This window comes from Giraffa tippelskirchi, chromosome 2, assembly GCF_054371585.1.
Source record: "Giraffa tippelskirchi isolate mGirTip1 chromosome 2, T2T-mGirTip1v1.2.pri, whole genome shotgun sequence".
Lineage (NCBI taxonomy): Eukaryota > Metazoa > Chordata > Mammalia > Artiodactyla > Giraffidae > Giraffa > Giraffa tippelskirchi.
The window spans coordinates 187,152,727-187,167,875 of NC_137276.1; the positions used below are offsets into that span (position 1 = coordinate 187,152,727).

General features: G+C 40.1%; 1 protein-coding gene across 1 annotated transcript in view; it reads right to left on the bottom strand.

Moving 5' to 3' along the window:
- ZPLD1 (zona pellucida like domain containing 1) overlaps positions 1–5,999 on the bottom strand; it is a 664,056-nt gene extending 658,057 nt beyond the window's left edge. Inside the window, exon 1 of the transcript XR_014069128.1 lies at positions 5,833–5,999. The gene's annotated coding sequence lies outside the window, so the exon portion shown is untranslated. The remainder of the gene's footprint in view (positions 1–5,832) is intronic.
- Between the last annotated feature and the right edge of the window lie 9,150 nt (positions 6,000–15,149).

The following is a 15,149-nucleotide window of genomic DNA, read 5'->3' on the forward strand; positions in this document are numbered from 1 at the left end:
CTGTGTGTTAATTTTATATCCTGCAACTTTACTATATTCATTGATCAACTCTAGTAATTTTCTAGTAGAGTCTTTAGGGTTTTCTATGTAGAGGATCATGTCATCTGCAAACAGTGAGAGTTTTACTTCTTCTTTTCCTATCTGTATTCCTTTTATTTCTTTTTCAGCTCTGATTGCTGTGGCCAAAACTTCCAAAACTATGTTGAATAGTAGTGGTGAGAGTGGGCATCCTTGCCTTGTTCCTGACTTTAGGGGAAATGCTTTCAATTTTTCACCATTGAGGATAATGTTTGCTGTGGGTTTGTCATATATAGCTTTTATTATGTTGAGATATGTTCCTTCTATTCCTGATTTCTGGAGGGTTTTTATCATAAATGGATGCTGAATTTTGTCAAAGGCTTTTTCTGCATCTATTGAGATAACCATATGGTTTTTTTCTTTCAATTTGTTAATGTGGTGTATTACATTGATTGATTTGCGGATGTTAAAAAAAACCTTGCATTCCTGGGATAAAGCCCACTTGGTCATGATGTATGATCTTTTTAATATGATGTTGGATTCTGTTTGCTAGAATTTTATTAAGGATTTTTGCATCTATGTTCATCAGTGATATTGGCCTGTAGTTTTCCTTTTTTGTGACATCTTTGTCTGGTTTTGGAATTAGGGTGATGGTGGCCTCATAGAATGAGTTTGGAAGTTTACCATCTTCTGCAATTTTCTGGAAGAGTTTGAGTAGGATAGGTGTTAGCTCTTCTCTAAATTTTTGGTAGAATTCCGCTGTGAAGCCGTCTGGTCCTGGGCTTTTGTTTGCTGGAAGATTTCTGATTACAGTTTCGATTTCCGTGCTTGTGATGGGTCTGTTAAGATCTTCTATTTCTTCCTGGTTCAGTTTTGGAAAGTTATACTTTTCTAAGAATTTGTCCATTTCTTCCAAGTTGTCCATTTTATTGGCATATAGCTGTTGGTAGTAGTCTCTTATGATCCTTTGCATTTCTGTGGAGTCTGTTGTGATCTCTCCATTTTCATTTCTAATTTTGTTGATCTGATTCTTCTCCCTTTGTTTCTTGATGAGTCTGGCTAATGGCTTGTCAATTTTGTTTATCTTCTCGAAAAAACAGCTTTTAGTTTTGTTGATTTTTGCTATGGTCTCTTTTGTTTCTTTTGCATTTGTTTCTGCCCTAATTTTTAAGATTTCTTTCCTTCTACTGACCCTGGGGTTTTTCATTTCTTCCTTCTCTAGTTGCTTTAGGTGTAGAGTTAGTTGATTTATTTGATTTTTTTCTTGTTTCTTGAGGTACGCCTGTATTGCTATGAACCTTCCCCTTAGTATTGCTTTTACAGTGTCCCATAGGTTTTGGGTTGTTGTGTTTTCATTTTCATTCGTTTCTATGCATAATTTTTATTTCTTTTTGGATTTCTTCTGTGATTTGTTGGTTATTCAGAAGCGTGTTGTTTAGCCTCCATATGTTGGAATTTTTAATAGTTTTTTTCCTGTAATTGAGGTCTAATCTTACTGCATTGTGGTCAGAGAAGATGGCTGGGATGATTTCAATTTTTTTGAATTTACCAAGGCTAGATTTATGGCCCAGGATGTGATCTATCCTGGAGAAAGTTCCATGTGCACTTGAGAAAAAGGTAAAATTGATTGTTTGGGGGTGGAAAGTCCTGTAAATATCAATTAAATCTAATTTGTCTATTGTATCATTTAAAGTTTGTGTTTCCTTGTTAATTTTCTGTTTAGTTGATCTATCCATATGCGTGAGTGGAGTATTAAAGTCTCCCACTCTTATTGTGTTATTGTTAATTTCCCCTTTCATACTTGTTAGTATTTGCCTTATATATTGTGGTGCTCCTATGTTGGGTGCATATATATTTATGATTGTTACGTCTTCTTCTTGGATTGATCCTTTGATCTTTATGGAGTGTCCTTCTTTGTCCCTTTTCACATCCTTTATTTTAAAGTCTATTTTATCTGAAATGAGTATTGCGACTCCTGCTTTCTTTTGGTCTCCGTTTGCATGAAATATGTTTTTCCATCCCTTCACTTTCAGCCAGTGTGTGTCCCTAGTTTTGAGGTGGGTCTCTTGTAGACAGCATATATAGGGGTCTTGTTTTTGTATCCATTCAGCAAGCCTTTGTCTTTTGGTTGGGGCATTCAACCCATTTACATTTAAGGTAATTATTGATAAGTATGATCCCGTTGCTATTTACTTTGTTTTTTTGAGTTCGTGTTGAAACATCCTTTCTGTGTTTCCTGTTTAGAGAAGACCTTTTAGCATTTGTTGGAGAGCTGGTTTGGTGGTGCTGAATTCCCTCAGCTCTTGCTTGTCTGTAAAGCTTTTGAATTCTCCTTCATATCTGAATGAGATCCTTGCTGGGTACAGTAACCTGGGTTGTAGATTATTCTCTTTCATTACTTTAAGTATGTCCTGCCATTCCCTTCTAGCCTGAAGGGTTTCTATTGAAAGATCAGCTGTTATCCTTATGGGGATCCCCTTGTGTGTTATTTGTTGTTTTTCCCTTGCTGCTTTTAATATTTGTTCTTTGTGTTTGATCTTTGTTAATTTGATTAATATGTGTCTTGGGGTGTTTCGCCTTGGGTTTATCCTGTTTGGAACTCTCTGGGTTTCTTGGACTTCTGTGACTATTTCTTTCCTCATTTTAGGGAAATTTTCAACTATTATCTCCTCGAGTATTTTTTCATGGCCTTTCCTTTTATCTTCTTCTTCTGGGACTCCTATGATTCGAATGTTGGGGCATTTCATATTGTCCCAGAGGTCCCAGAGGTTTTCCTCATTTCTTTCGATTCTTTTTTCTTTTTTCCTCTCTGCTTCGTTTATTTCCATCATTCTATCTTCTACCTCACTTATCCTATCTTCTGCCTCCGTTATTCTACTGTTGGTTCCCTCCAGAGTGTCTTTTATCTCCTTTATTTCATTATTCATTCTATATTGACTCCTTTTTATTTCTTCTAAGTCCTTGATAAACATTTCTTGCATCTTCTCAATCTTTGTCTCCAGGCTATTTATCTGTAACTCCATTTTGCTTTCAAGATTTTGGATCATTTTTATTATCATTATTCTAAATTCTTTTTCAGATAGATTCCCTATCTCCTCCTCTTTTGTTTGGTTTTGTGGGCATTTCATATTTTCCTTTACTTGCTGAGTATTTCTCTGCCTTTTCATCTTGTTTCGATTGCTGTGTTAGGCGTGGCCCTTCTGTATTCTGTTAGTATGAAGTTCCTCTTTATTGTGGAGGTTCCTCACTGTGGTTGGGGTTGGACAGGTGGCTTGTCAAGGCTTCCTGGTTGGGGGAGCTTGTGTCAGTGTTCTGGTGGGTGGAGCTGGATTTCTGCTCTCTAGAGTGCAATGGAGTGACCAGTATTAATTTTGGAGATGTCTATGGATTTGGTGTGCCTCTGGGCAGCCTGTATATTGATGCTCAGGTCTATGTTCCTGCGTTGCTGGAGAATTTGTGTGGTATGTCTTGCTCTGGAACTTATTGGCTCTTGGGTGGAGCTTGGTTTCAGTGTATATATGGAGGCTATTGGATGGTCTCTTATTAATTAATGTTTCCCCTGGCTTTCAGTCTTATTCTTGCAGTAGCCTCAAGACTTCTCCTTCCATACAGCCTCAATAATAAAACTTTTAGGCTAATGGTGAAAAGATTCTCCACAGTGAGGGATACCCAGAAAGGTTCACTGAGTTACATGGAGAGATGAGGTGGGAGGGGGGGTGGTTGAGGTGACCAGGAGGGGAAGAGGGGAATTCAAATGTGGAGAGAGCAATCTAGCCAGTAAGCACTTCCCTCTGTGCTTTCCACAGTTTGGAACCCTCAGAGTGGTTCACAGAGATACACAGAGAGGGGGGAGGAAGGTAATAGAGGTGAGCATGAGTAGAAAGGGAGGAATCAAGAGGGGAGAGAGAGATCTGGGCAGTATCCTGTTCCTGAAGTGTTCTCCGGTACCCAGAACACCCTCAGAGATTCACAGAATTGGGTTGAGAAGAGAAGGAGGAGGGTGGGAGATAGAGGTTCCCTGGGGGAGAAGAAAGAGCATCAATAGGGGGAGAGAGTAATCAGGCCAGTGATCACACTCCTGAGTAAAAATGCGTCCTAAAGATTGGGTTCTTAAATGTACAAAATTGATATCAAATATGTAAAACAAAGATTAAAAATCTAGAGTAGAGGTTAGACTCTTATAAAACTTACAATATAAAAAAAAAGAAAAAAGGAAACAGTGTAAAAAGAAAAAAAAACAGTAAAACAGTAAAAAAAGAAACAGTAAAAAAAAAGTAAAACAGGAAAAAAAAACATTAAAAAAAGAAAACACAAAAGGTATAAGATATATGTATGTAGTTTGCTTCAAAAATAGGGTTTTTTTTTTGCAAGTTAATAGTGGGTTATGAAAATGAAAGTTAAAGGTGTAATAGAGGACTTGAATAAAAAGGAAAGAAGAGAAAAAATTTTTTTTAATTAAAAAAAAATTTAAAAAAAAAATAGTAAAAATATATATATCCCGGACTTTCTCTGGAGCTGTTGTGAGCAGTGTGGGATCTGCTCAGTTTCAGATAGATCCTTATTCCTGCTTATACTTTTCAAGATCTATAGGTCCTTTTCAATGCAGTCGGTATTAACTACAGGGATTTTAATCTGTTGGCCTGTCCCTTCCAGAGCGCTTCCCTCTGTTTATTTGGCTTCTGTTTGGAGATCTCTTCAGTATCTAATTTCCGCCCTGCAACAAAGCGGTGGAGGTGATCTCTTTAGGTTCGCTTGTTCAATCGTGCTGTGGGGAGGAAGGAACACTGCAAATCTGGCGTGTGTGTGGTAAGCTCGCAGTGTCTCGGCCGCACTGGGTTCGCCCCCGCTCACGGCGTGTGTGCTTTCCCCGTCTACCCTGCTCAGGCTTCAGGTTACTCGGCCGGGGAGCGGGCCCTGAGCTGCGTGCACTTCCCAGGTCTAAGCCGCTCAGGTTCAGGCTCCCGGTTACTCCACAAAGGCGCAGACTCGGTTTCGCCCGCGGCTTGTGCCGTTCCCGGTCGGAGCTGCCCCGGCGGCCAGGAGTTTGGCGAGCGCGCTCTCCCCTGTTGGGGCGGTGCGGCTTATCACCTCCCTGGTCCCAGCCTCGGTTTAGGGGCGCACCCGGCTCCGGTGTGCTTTGTGTCGGTTCTGGGGAGCTGGTCTCTGGCTGCGACCCTCCCGGCGGCTGTCAACCCTCCGGGATCTCAGGCAGTCTTTGCTTAGAAACTGGGAGCCTGTTTGCAGTTTGGTAGGGGGTGCCCTCTCTGGAGCCGAGTTTGCCCCTTTCCGGCTCTGGCTGGCCCCGCCTGCCTGCTGTGTCCGGCGGGGGATGGGGCGGTCCGCAGCCGGCTAGCTCTCCTCTGGTATCGCTCAGTCCTTTGTTCTGTGAGCGGGCCGGCAGTGCCTTAGAGTTGGGCTTTTCGCGGGATAGTTCTCTCTCTCTGGCTGTCCCACAGTTTAGGTTACTATCTCACGTTAGCTCCCTCAGATCGCCCTCGGGGCACTCGGGCCCGGTCCTTACCCTAGGCAGTGCCGCCCGCTCCTCTCCGTTCAGCCCCCACTTGCTGGTGGCGGATGATGCGAGCGTCTGGGGTTCTTTGCTGGGAGTTGCTTTAGGCACGTAATCTGTGGATTTTATTTATTTTTTCCTCCCAGTTACATTGCCCTCCGAGATAAGAAATCTTCCCCCACACCCGCCGGTGAGAGGGTTTCCTGGTGCTTGGAAATTCCTCCTCTTTTACGACTCCCTCCCCGGGACGGATCTCCGTCCCTAACGCTTTTGTCTCTCTTTTTATATTTTATAATTTCTCCTACCTCTTTTGAAGATAATGCTCTGTCTTTGTGGAAGCCTGACGTCCTCTGCCAGCCTTCAGAAGTAGTTTTGTGAAGTTTGGTCAGCGTTCAGATGTTCTTTCGATAAATTTGTGGAGGAGAGAGTGGTCTCCCCGTCCTATTCCTCCGCCATCTTAGCCCCGCCTCCCGAGATATAGTTTAAATATAACATTATATTAGTTTAAGGTGTATAATATAATGATTTGATATATGCATTAACTGTGAAATGATCATAAGTTTATATATAGATATATAATAAAATATTAGCCATAAAAAAGAAGGAAATCTCTCCATTTGCTGCCACATGGATGGACCTTGAGGACATTATGCTAAGTGAAATAAGTTAGACAAAGACAAAAACTGTACGATCTCACTTATATGTGGAATATTTTTTAAAAAACCAAACTCATAGAAACAGAGAACAGATTGGTGGCTGCCAGAGGTGAAGGGTGGGAACTGGGAGAAATGAGTAAAGGTAGTCAAAATGTACAGACTTCTAGCCTCAAGATAAATCAGTTCTAGTGATATAACATACAGCATGGTGACTATAGTTAATATTGCATTGTATATTTGAAAGTTGCTAGGAGAGTAGATCTTAAAAGGACTCTTTACAAAAAAAAATTCTAACTATGTGAGGTGCTGGATGTTAAACTTACTGTGGTGACATTTCCCAGTCAGTACAAATAACAAATCATTACATTGTATACCTTAAACGAATACTAATTGTTATATGTCATTATATCTCAGTAAAACTGGAAGAAAAAAATTCCTAGACCCTGTATGCCCATTTAACACTTTGTCACTTCATAATCAGAATTCTTAGCACTTCTATCCATATTTATCTTCATCTCCTTATCTCCTGAAATTGCAGTGTAACTGATCACATCAAAGTCACCAACAATCTTCCTATTATCCAATATTAAGAGACATTTCAAATTATCACATTAGGGACTACTCAGCAACACAGACTCTGCTGATCAGCCTGCACTCCTTGAAATATTGTCCTCCTTAACCTTCCTGGACTCTCTTCCCTCCTGGTTTTTCTCCTTTCTCAGACTGAGCCCTCCTCACACTCCAATAGCTATTGTCATTTCCTCTCACTTAAGGCCCTCATCACCTCTTTATCTCTGGTCTCAAAATGTAGCACAATGTGAATACTGAGTAAACCTCTAGAAATACTCGTTGAAAGATTGATTCAAATATTGTAGTGGCTCTCAACCCTGGCTGCTCATTCAATCTACTGGAAACTTTTACAGGGATATTAATAACCCAAATGATCATTTTCTGATTTAATCGGTCCTGGGTGAGCTCCAGGCAACAGCATTTTCTAAAAGCATCCCAGGTGGAGTTTAGTGATCAGTAGCAAACTTATCATCCCATGCTAGGACTCTAAGGGCATAAAATTTGCAAAATGCATAACTATCATTTTAGAACTTAACTGTTTATTTAGATTTGAGGTGGAGCTTTAGAAAACGGTAAAGAATCTGCCTGAAATGCAGGAGACCTGGGTTCGATCCCTGGGTCAGGAGGATCACCTGGAAAATACTTCAGTATTCCTGCCTGGGAATTCCCATGGACAAAGGAGACTGGCGGGCTACATTCCATGGGTCGCAAATAGTCGGACACAACTGAGCAACTAACACTTTCCATTTTATTTTAGAATTCTGAGGGAGTAAACTTTAAGTTTACATTAGAAAGTTGTCTGAAATCAGCTCATCCACAATCATGCCAGATCTACAAACCCAGGAGACATCTCTCACCCATGCTCAGCCAGAAGCCCAGGGGACCAACCAAATCCTAGATTTTGTCAAATGAACAAGTGACTATGAACAAGAGATATTTTTTTTTCTTCCTCTCCCTCTGAGTCTGCCAGGATTCTTGGGCATGCCTTTGCCCCACCCTCCCCCTGGTTTCCAGTAACCAACAGGTCCAAACCCTTCCAAAAGCTCCGGCCTTCCCTCTCCCTTCTGCCTTGAGGGTGCAGAGTCTGCTACTTGCCTGGCTCACTTGAGAAGTTCTGCCTGTGACTGTTGACAACGGAGGCGTCTCTCAGGGATGGCGTGACCAGAGAGGCATATTCACACAGAGGCAGTTTTCTTTGTTTTGTGTGTTTCATTACTTGACTGCAGTTGTGGGCTTTGGGGGTTTAGGGTGAAGAGATGGGGAAGGAGGTGGTCAAAAGGGGGCTAGAAGGGTAGGAACAAAACAACCATAAAAAGCTGTGAGACCCAACCACACTAAGAAACCATTCCATCCACCCAACCCACTTCTTCCTCTCATATTTTGCTGCATACACATCTACCCGCCCACCCACTTATTCTAGACAGGGAGGAAGAGAGGTCACAAAGAGAGGTAACATTTCAACACTGCATCTTGAATTGTGACTAACCTGTTATTTTAAGATAATTTCAGCAGTCACCTTAGTAGCAAAAGAACTAAGTTTAAAAGGTCTGTCCCCATGATTGTGGGAGATTCTGGGAATTTCATTTGCCACTTTGCTCAGGAGGCTGGATATTCCCTCTGCACCAGATTCTTCTCAGCAAAGCTACAGTGTCTCATCAGTTAAAAAAAAAAAAAGGAAAAAAATTCACCAGAGTTCAATTCATGGACACTCAGGCCTTGATCTAAAACTCAAGATAGAATTGTATGGGTGCTCCATATTGTGAATGGCTTAAGGACCAAGAATTTATGCTGGGAGGGAGGTTTCGGAAGGAGGGAACATATGTAAACTTATAGCTGACCCACACTTGTTGTACAGCAGAAACCAACACAACACTGTAAAACAATTATCCTTCAATTAGAAATTTTAAAAAAAACCCACAATACAATGGTTATGATAAAGATTAAGAAATAAGTGAAAGATTTTAAAACTAGGCAAATAAAATTTGAAAATATATAAACTTTTACAAGAAAATTAATAAAAATATTAAAAAATTTAAAAAGAATTTATGCAACTGTTGATAAGATTCCTATTCTATATATTGAAAAAGTGAACTAAAGAAAAGAAAAAGAGAGGCAGAGGGCAGGACATAACTATTTGCAAAGAGAAGCAAACTGAATCAAGGAGTGACTATTGCAAAACGCATGGCGCTAGTCTTAGTGTTTGCCGGAGGCAGAAGTTGCTGTGCTTATGATTTTTGTCCCCTCTCTCTACTATGAGAAAAGGGTGAAAGTTATACTGCATGGGAAAGTGGAACTACAAGGAGTGGGCTACCATTATGGGAAGAAGATTTCAGTTCTGTCAGAAGGACTGCCTGAGAAGGTGACGAGATCCCCATGCTCTTCATCTTCACGTGAGTGCTAAGTCGCTTCAGCTGTGTCTGACTCTTTGTGAGCCCATGGACCATAGCCCACCAGGCTCCTCTGTCTTGGGATTCTCCAGGCAAGAATACTGGAGTGGGTTGCCATGCCCTTCTCCAGGGGATCTTTCCAACCCAGGGATCGAACCCAGATCTCAGTCTTGTGCATTGGCAGGCGGATTCTTTACCACTAGTGCCACCTGGGCTAGACTTTCATCTTCACAGGCAGGGTAACTGCCACTCAGAGTTGCAAGTGGATCAAGTTAGAGCCATTAAGTCTTGAAGATGCCTTTTGGAACTGAGACTCAATGATGGCAGCAACACAGATTATTGAAATTGTCTTTCCACCCCCAGTAATCAACAAATCTATTACATCTAAATGTTGCCCTCATTTCAATTAAACCTTTTAAAACAAAGTAAGTTCATTGGCAAATTTTAAGAATCTATTAAGTACTCAGAATGAAGATAGGTTTTCTGAAGAGAGAAAATTTATTATACTGAAGAACTAGATTAGAGAGATAGCAAAAAAATGGTATCATCTAAGCAGGGGTAAACATTTGAAAAAAATAAATACAAAAAAAAAGGAAAACTCAGAAAAATTCTAGAACCTCTGTGATCTTCCTTTCTCCCTAATAATGATCATGGGGCCTCGTTCTTTGTCGAGAACCAGACTGTCCCAGCGTTCTCCCTGGATACTCCCTTGCTTGACTCATTTTCACCCAAGGGTAGGGAGGGAAAAATTAGAGTGAGGTATTTGTTAGGTTTCAGCCACACTTTTAGACAGCCAGGTCATATTCTGTTTGGGTTTTGTAGCCATCTGCCTCTCCTTGGTGATTACAGGAGCTCCAACGAAATCTTCTGTTCTCTGCTCCGCCTCCCACCTGGGGCAAGAACCAATGCTTCTCAGGCTAGAGCTGAGAGGCCGGTATGCAGAAGGTTTATATGTGATGAAAGATGACAGGGTAATAACGATCTGACACCTGGCTTGCAGTGGGATTCCTAAGTTAAGTTCCCCCGGACTTGAAGAGCAGCAAAATGCAAACAACCTTTTCAGATGCCATGTGTTCTTGCTGGGCAAACAGGAACTTTAAATCTCACCCTCCCCAGAGTTGCTGTGCACCACAGTCCACCCTGAACACAGCCTTCAGGTCTTTCTATATTACAACCTGATCCTGGTTCTTCCCTGACTAAGTTTTTTCTGGGGATCCCTCCCTCCTACATCAACTCCTTTAACAGAATCCAAGGCCCTGAAAGATCCAGCCCTTGCCTCATTCTCCAGTCTCATTTCTCCCCATTCCACGTCTCAGACTCTTGCCAACAGGTCAACATGAAATTCTGTATCATATCTCTACCTTTTGTGTATCTTTCTCTCTTTCCTATGTTTGACCACCTGATAAACCCATACTGTCTAAAGCGCGGTCAGTCCTGGGTTTTTCCTGAGTTAGAGCAATGCCAATTTCCTGGGGCAGTATGTGAATGAAGCCAGCAGGAACTGGCAGGTTCTTGCCCATTTTGATGTTGTCATATGCAAACAGCACACCTCGCTCCTTCAGATCTCACTTTTTGTGGGGAATTAGCAAAGCAACGCCTCTCTGTAGGCCATTGTGGTTGGCCCTCTTTTGCTCACAACGAAGATGATGGAGGGAGACTTAAGGCAGTGTTTTTCCTTAGTGCTCCTGAGGGGAGAGATAAGACCACAGTCTTTCCAGAAAGTTCTAGGAAGCAAAGGCGCATGCTCTATTGAAGACACTTACAGAACACATGGCATGGAGCTGTGAGAGTCCTACACCAAGATCACCTCCTTCCTCTCAGTCTTTCTCCTCCCCTCTTCTCTTCATCTCACCCCCACCATTTCTACCAAGTTTAGCATTTCATGGTCACTGAATCTGAATTAAAAATTTAGCAGAAAATAATCGAGTTAGTTTGAACTTTCACTTCTTCAAGTATTTCCTTTTAGATCACAAATATTTTTAAGACACTGGAGAAAATACATGGCTTTATCCGGCAGACACTCCTAATACATTTTCTTTGGTAATATGTAAAGTGTTTGTGTGAGGGCTTCCCTGGTGGCTCAGTGGTAAAGAACCCGCCTGCCAATGCAGGAGACATGAGTTTGACCCCTAGGTTGGGAAGATCCCCTGGAGAAGTATATGGCAACCCACTCCAGTATTCTTTCCTGGAGAATCCCATGGACAGAGGATCCTAGCAGGCTATAGTCCATGGCGTCAGAAAGAGTTGGGCACAACTTAGTGACTAAACAAAACAAGGTATTTTATATTACCAATATCATTACCAGTTACTTGATAATTCTTCATCTTTCTAGAGTCTATCATATTTGATTCTTGAGCATATATTATTACATCTGATCCTTGCATCAGCCCAAATGTAGTATAGCCACAAATCCTCTCTATTCTGTCCCCTAAATATCTCTCAAACTTGACCAATCCCTCCCTTTCTCCTCTGCCTCTGCCTTAGTTCTGGCCTTCATTAATCCTCACCTGAACTTATTATATTATGAACTTATTACCTCATCACCTTATGTTAGCATCCTAACTAAACAAACAGCCTGCATCCTATTTTTCTTTTTCCTCCCTTTCACCACTCCCTTTTAAACTCAAGTTCACTCTCTGCTGCTCCAGACCTTTCTAAATAACAACCCAATCCTGTTATCTCTGTGATTTAATTACTTTGGAAGTTCCCTTTCAACTATACAGAGTCCACACTCCTTTGCAAAGTGCACAAGACTCTCCAAAATCTGCCCCTCTTCTGTCTCTGATCTCATTTCTTAACTACCAAATCTCAACGTTTTGCAATTGACTGAAGATATAATATTTTCTTATATATTGTGCCTTCCTATATTTTCCCCTCTCTAGGATGCCCTTTTGTTCTTTGTCTACTTGATGACACCTATTTTTCCTTTGAGAAACAGACCTGACGTTTCCTGTTGTATGGAGTCGTCCCCCACCACTCAAAGACAGAATTGATTACTCTGTCTTCTGGGTCACATCTTAACCCTACATTTATTTCTGTAGTAACATTTACTGCATTGTTTTGCAATAACTTCATTATGTCACTGTCTCCCCTAGTAAGCTATGAATTCCATAAGAAGAAGAAAGTAATCATATTGATCTTTACACACTCATTGCTTGCACAGTGCAGTGTTGCTGATTTATAAGTGCTGTGTTAGTCGCTCAGTCGTGTCCAACTCTTTGCAACTCCATGGACTGTAGCCCGCCAGGCTCCTCTGTCCATAGAGTTCTTCAGGAAAGAAAACTGGAATGGGTAGCCATTCCCTTCTCCAGGGGATCTTCGCAACCCAGAAATTGAACGTGGGTGATCTATAAATCATTCTTAAACAAGTGAATAAGCAAATGAAATTCAAGGGAATAATAATAATATAGGTCTGATTTATTATTCCCATTTAATAGGAGAAGTAACTGGGCTAGATGCTAGTCCTACAAAATTGAAGCCACTTAAGCAGAAAGCTTAAAATCTAATAGCTATACCACAAAATAGAAGACAACATGGGAAAACAGGGCTACTCAAAGATTTGTTTCCAGTTGGGAAGCTATTGTAATTACTGTAATTATATAGATCCTTAAAGATGAATAGAATTCAACAAGATTAAAGAGGGCCGCATTAAAACTTTTCTGGAATGAAGGTTAATAAGTAAAAGTCAATGAGAATAAGGAACAATATAAGCAAAAGCATAGAGCTAGTAAGGATGGAGGGAAGGTCATGTAGTTCTTGTCACCAGAGTTCTTGCAGTATCATGGCAAGTACATCTGTAAAGTTAGATGGAGCTCAATCAGGCAGGGCCTTGAACTTTTGACTCTGCCAAAGGCAGCATTGGGATCAGAAAATCAGTTTTTGTTATCAACTGCTCTTTATAAAACAAGAAACACGAGATGGGAGAGTTGCTCATATTCTTGATTCATGTTTTAGCACAATGATGTTACTCAGCCTGGTCATCTACTTCACTTGGCTTCAAATGACTTTCAGCCTTACCATAAATCAACTCCACTCCAAGGAGCAAAACTTAACACCCTTGACAGTATTTAAAAATTTCTGAAAAAGTGAAATTCCAAAATCTTAAAGCTGTCAGTAGTGTAGAAACATGCTTTCATTTTGAAGGAAATCAGGTGTATTTGGATATATAAATTCAGGTATGTGTGCCAAAAAAGAAAGTAATATTACAGATAATGGTCATGCCTGTGTTGTTTACTGTTCTTCATCAGACCCAGGAGGCCAAAAGAATGGTTACCAGCCACATGTGGCTATCATATACCTAAAATATGGCTAGTTCAAGTTGACTTGTTAGTAAAATGCACATTGAACTTTGACGCCTTAGTAAAAAAAATTACAGTATCTCAATAATTTTGTTGAAATGATATTTTACACATATGTTAAAATTTACCCAAAGAATTTTAAAAATTAAAACAGTCATACACTGTAGTGTCCATGATGGGTATATATATAAAGTGTGTTTGAATCTGTGACAAAAGAGAATAATGGAATGGAAAAACCATACATTGAGTTCTAGAGTTTTTATATAGCTCTCAATTGACACCCATAGCCTCTTACTCTTCAAGTAAAAGAGTATCTGTCATTCAGCCACCAACCAAAACCAGAGAAATGATTTAACTTGCAAAATAATCATGAAGCACAACAGGACCTGCCTTTTCCCTCAGTACTTCCTGATCCTATTAATATAAAGAATGATTTTCAATACTAAATACTAAGGCGAGAAGTAAAAATTTTATAGAGTACCATAGTTGTTATTAGTATTATTGTTATTAATATTATCTTAGCCTCTTCTGTGACAAAAAGAGAAAAATATTTACCAATCTTTCAGGAATGTTGTGGAATATCAGTAATTTATGTAGCTAAAGCTACAGCTCCATCAGGTTGGGCCACAGTGTTCAATGAGCTTTTTTTTTAGAATTAAGTAAAGTCAGCTGCATTAAACCATAGCCCATACTTTAAATAGCACTTTATTACATAAATTCATCTCTAAACCACAACAAGGAACTGACAGAATAGCCTTTGTTTTGTCAACAACTTTTTTTTCCCACAAATTGCGCAGCAAGATTATAAAATAGCCTTCAGGGAATCTCACTAGCAAGAATATAAACTCATGTGGATTGCAAACTTGTAGTTATTCAAAACATCTTTTGTTTTAGTAGTTCCAATGTTCTCTTTTTTTGTATTGTATACTATATTTCCTTCTCTTTTTTTCTTTTTTTGGATACTCAGCAGTTTCTTTACTACTAAGACAATTTCCCTTTTCTGACCAACCAAACACAAGCATACATATAACCATATAAGAGATGCCATAAAGTACTGCCCTCATTAAACAATGCCTAGAATCAAGACTTTTAGAATGCAGATTACCAGTCAATACAAGATCTTTCTCTGAAAAGGAGGCAATATTGTATGATAGATAAAGCAGAAAAAAAGAAATGCAAAAAAGCAAACTGGCTGTCTGAGGAGGCCTTACAAATAGCTGTGAAAAGAAGAGAAGCGAAAAGCAAAGGAGGAAAGGAAAGATATACATGGGGCCGCAAAGAGTCGGACACGACTGAGCAACTGAACTGAACTCAACTGAACTGCATGGCCTGAATGATAATACATGTGGAACATAGATGATATACAATAGAGACAATAAATTATATACTTTTGCTTGGGCAAGTAGCAATTTTTATGATGACATTAAAATTACTTTGTGTTACTGATTGTGCTCTTCCAAAGTAGGACAGACATGTGACTGGATTTAACACTGAGAAGGAAAAACGAATCTAATTTGGAGGAGAAGATAATGGTGAGTCTGTTAAAAGCAAACAACCTGAGGCGTCTCTGTTTGTAGATAGCATCCTATCTGTCTCTAGTTTGGCAAAAGCATGTGTGGGCAAACAACTACATTATTTGATATTGTCTTAAAATGCCAAGCTCCAATGACAATGTTTGCATCTCTGGCAAATATTCTTAAAAGGGTAAGTT